The sequence below is a fragment of the Saccostrea cucullata genome, unplaced genomic scaffold (assembly GCF_032062105.1).
Source record: "Saccostrea cucullata isolate Sc308-1 unplaced genomic scaffold, CSIRO_AGI_Scuc_v1 ctg9434, whole genome shotgun sequence".
Taxonomy (NCBI): Eukaryota; Metazoa; Mollusca; class Bivalvia; order Ostreida; family Ostreidae; genus Saccostrea; species Saccostrea cuccullata.
Window position 1 is genome coordinate 69,969 of NW_026939043.1, and position 5,166 is coordinate 75,134.

Genomic DNA, 5,166 nt, shown 5'->3' on the forward strand with positions numbered 1-5,166 from the left:
AGAAAAATAGAGGATACCGCCTCAGACAGAATCCTCTATCTAGGTATTTAATACATTCAAATAATACAGAATAAGGGATACTTTCTCAACCATTTATCCTTTACAATCGGACTTTCTACCACCCTAAATGAAAACATATATGTACTAATAGGCGGGAAAATAGGAACCTTAATGTTCTCTGGAATGACACCAGTTGCAACCATCCCATATCTCATTTTGTGAGTCTTAAAAACATTAAAAAATGTGCCAGGGTGTTGCTGTAGCAAAAAGGGGTCCTTTGCAGCTAATTTCACCTACTGCAATTGGGTTGGGATTTTATTTCTAGATAGACCTTTATTTTACCTAAATTGTATTGAAAGTTGATTCATTGCAAGACTCCTTTAAACTCCCTTGTTGTCGTGCCTGAAAAGGTATATTTCCTCAAAGCAGCAAATATGGGTTTGAGTCTGAATGAACCGCGATTTCCCTTCCTCTCAGCAAAGATAAATTACAAAAAGGAACATAACCCTGTAGCAACATGTCCGTTACTAAGAATTGGCTATCTATGCCTAAATGGTATTGTCACTATTTTTTTTTTTTAATTTCGAATATTAAAAGTAATAGGCTGCACGCATCAACTGACCTAGCAAACTTTTTTGCTCCACTTAACATTTTACTGATTAACAAACGATTCAAGAAATCGGGGGTGTTTCGCATTTAAAAATAGTATATCCATGCTGCCAAGTGATATAGAGCTAGCTGATTTTCCTAAACTGAATAGGTACAGGTAAGACATAAGACATATAAACCTGTCCCAAGGAGACCACTTTAATGCACTTGGTCTATTGTTCACCCTGAATGAAACTCTTAAAACAATTTAGAGCATGCACGTACACTTACTTTGCAATAAGAGCTAAAGCGGAATCTAAAAAAAAAAAATACAGGCTGTGTTTGGAGAGTAAAAAAATAAGATTTTATGCTTAAATATCCACAAGCACTCTTTACCCAAAATATTGTAAAGAACCAACAATAATCTTCTTAAAAAAATGAATTTTCTGGTGTTTGTTAAGTTTACAATATGCAATAAACAGCTGTACTATCAGATTGGAATATGACAAATGAATTCTTTAAATAAGTCCCATAATTCAACAGCCAAAACAATTGGGAATAATTCATGAGGGCAATATTGCATTCTTTTTTTTTCTTTTTTTTTTTCTTTTTTTTTTTTTTTGCAAGATCCATATAATTTTCTATATTCTTTTTTTTTTTTATTATTATTATTTTTTTTAACAAACAATAACCATTACCCAAGAATCAGCTGTGGAGATGCATGTGTTTCGATGTAACCTTTATACATGGTATATGTTCAAATAACCACCGTATTAAGATACAAACTGTTTGTTTAAATTTCTTTGCAAATGTAGCTTTATTTTTCTCCAATTTCTCAGGTAGCAACATATTGGATTTTCCATTACCACTTGTCAAATTCAATTTAAGAAATACTAGCTTTGTAGATGCCCATGAAGTCTTTTTTATCCAACACAAGTAATTAAGAGAAAATGTCCATTGACTTTACCAATCCATTATAAGACCAAAGAAAGATCTTCAAAAGTTAGCAAAAGAACTAGACAACCCAAGTGAAAACCTTATCATATAATACGAGACTTTCCCAGTGAAAGCCCAGTAGTTCATGATCCTCTTTGTGACTGGGTATACACACCAAGCTGAGATACTCAGATGGTATAAAAGATCTTGCACCCTGATGTAAATCAAATCCATGCTTAATTCTGAAACCGAATATCTTTATAATGACATAATTGCTTAGGAATAAATATTCAAGGACATTAGGGATAATAGAGGTAAAAAAAAAAAAAAATAACTACATTACTTAAGGAATAATGTCAATTATCTGGGCTTTGCAAATTGTTCCCACACTCTAAACAAATGCATTGGAATTTGCAGTTTTCAAGCTTGCATAGCCCTTCCCTATTATATGGCTAGCAAATTTCTATGGAGATTTGCTTCTCTCTTTTTTTTTTGAAAGCCTTAGTCTAAACCTTGATCAGAAGGGGGAGATGGAAAGACCTGTAGTTTCCTCTCTTTATCCCTGTGTTTAAATGCCTGAAGCACAAATTACACACTAACCATTTCCGAAGACATACCCTTAAACTTGTCTATATATCCTAATTTGTTTATCAAAAGTTTGTCAAGGTTTACTTCTAGATGATGCCAAATCATGACTTGTCTCTGCATGATTTACACAAAACTGTGTTTCATTTGGGAATTTTCTACAATGAAGCGCACCGAAGTGGCAAAACTGTCCGTTCGGACGAAAAGCTCTGAGCTATCTTTAGACACGCCCATTTCTTTAGAAAGCAAAACTCGGTCAAATGTTTCAATCGAATACCTGTAGAAAAGGTATTTCATAAATATAACATCCAATGAAATTGACGGTTTATATAAACACTGAGTAAGCACGTGTTCGACTGATACAAGTGCCATGCTAGCTCCAGTATACATGATAAAATCATAAATTATGGACAAAATCGTTGCAATGGGTGTTTTCCATAAGCGGGTACTCTATACATAGCTCTTTCTTATTTAAAACTCATAATTTCATTGTAACTCATGTTGATTCTCGCGGGAAGTGCAGTGTCCTAAAACATTACGACGAATATTCCTTTCTCGTTTCTAAAGAAATGGGCGTGTCGTTATGCTATAAGTGACCTTCAAAACATGACTCAGAACTTCTCGTCCAAACGGAAAACCCCACCACCTCAATGCGCTTCACTGTAGTATAGACAGAAATCAAATGCATAGATTGCTGTTTTCCACTGAAATATAGTATTGATTGTTTGATCTGTATTTCCGGGTGCTACTGAAATGTTAGAGTTAAAATCAATGTGTACCCATTATTTTGGTGGTAGGCACAAGACTGACAAAAGGTGGTGCTCCAAGGTCAATATATTGCTCTTCCTAAGTCTTTTGTTAAAGCATTTATGGAATCAGTGCTAAAATAAAAATTGATCCCTGAAGAAGAAATATTAAATGGTACCAGTTTTAGTCACAGGTTTTTGTTTGTTTGTTTGTTTGTTTTTTGTTTTTTTTGTTGTTGTTTTTTTTTTTAATAAACCGTGCCAATTTCTTTGTGTTAAATCATAAACAAGTCCACCGTAATGAAATTTACAATTGAAAATGCAATGTTGGTTAATGATTAGAAGCTTTAACAAAGATATATGCTACAAGCTCTCGATTCATTCAATATAGTTATTATCATTGTATATATATATATATATATATATATATATATATATATATATATATATATATATATATATATATATATATATATATATAGGTCTGCAAATTATTGTTCTCGTACACAAGCAATATATCTGCCTAACCTGACAGGGCTAAGCTAGCTATGTATATCAAACCATACAGGATATGTCAAATGAATTGCCTAAACATACATGACAAAACTAGGCTATCCCAACCTATAAGATATAGTTATAAGCATATCCAACCATAAGGGATATGTCAAACAAATTGTCTAACTACCACAAGACAAACCTGGTTATCCAAATAAGGCAAACATACACCTGAGGATATGTAGAACATAAGCATGTCCAACCAAGCAGGACATGTCAAGCAGAGTGTCAAACCATACAGGACAAATCTGGTTATCTTACAATACACGATAAAGATATCTGTAAGCATATTTATAATCATACTAGATATGTCAAATAAAGTGTTCAACCATACTGAACAACTTCTTTATCCAACCATTCATGATCAATAAATATTAAATAAATATTAACATAACCAACCCTACAGGATATGTCAAATAATTGTCCAACCATACAGGATTAATCCTTGATATATAATTATATATACATACATTCTCTATACAAGCATATCCAAACATACAGGATATGTCAAATAAATTATCCAACCATACAGGATAAACTCAGTTACCAAAGCATAAAGGATATAAAAATTCTGTATCTAAACCTATTCATCCATATAGGTTATGCCAAATAAATTGTCCAACCATGTAAAACAAAACTTGGTTACCCAATCACACGATTAACATATAAATACCCTTATATGAGCATATTCAACCATGTAGGATATCTCAAATTAATTGTCCAACTATACAGGACAAACAGGTTACCAAACTGTACCAGATATGTATATGTATATATATTTACCATATACAAGCATGTCCAACCATATAGGATATGGCAAATAATTGTCCAACCATATAGGACAAATTGGTAACCAAACCATACAGGATATATATTGAAGTACAAGCATATCCAACCATATAGGATAGCTAAAAATAATTGTCCAACCATATAGGACATCTTGGTTACCAAACCATACAGGATATATATATACTGTATACACGCATATCCAACCATACAGGATATGTCAAATTAATTACAACCATACAGGATATAAATATACTGCGTCCAACCATATAGGACAATATGGTAACCAAACCATTCAATATATATACACTGTATACAAGCATAGCCAACCATATAGGATAGCTAATATTAATTGTCCAACCATATAGGACAAGTTGGTTACCAAACCATACAGGATATATATTGCTGTACAAGCATATCCAACCACATAGGATAGCTAAAAATAATGTGTCCAACAATATTCTGTTATGGGTCAGAATAACCCTAAATGCCAGCAAAGATCAATCACACAGTTTAAACTTAACAATAATTTATTTACAGTAATATATAAATCATTAAGTACAAACTTAGCAAAAATCTAAAAATACATACATCAGAGTGTCCGTTGCTGCACACAATGTCCCAGTGAAAATATATCCCAGTAATACCTCAATGATGCTTATACGACAATTCTATCTCTGCATCGAATTGACAGGGTATTTATACAGTAATATAAATCTAGAATATTCTAGAAATTGTAAATACATGATATTACTGGAAAGTTCTGGACATGCACAAAGTTCAAGAATGTTCTAGAAAAAATGACCGAACATGTTGACCACTCTGGAATGTTCAAGAAACTTAATGTTACTAATAATATACTTGATGAAATAATACAAATACAACACACCTCACAACACCTCCCCCCTTAAAAAGTTTGAATGTCAATGAAAACTTATATTATCAAAACATAGGTACATTAATACAAAAT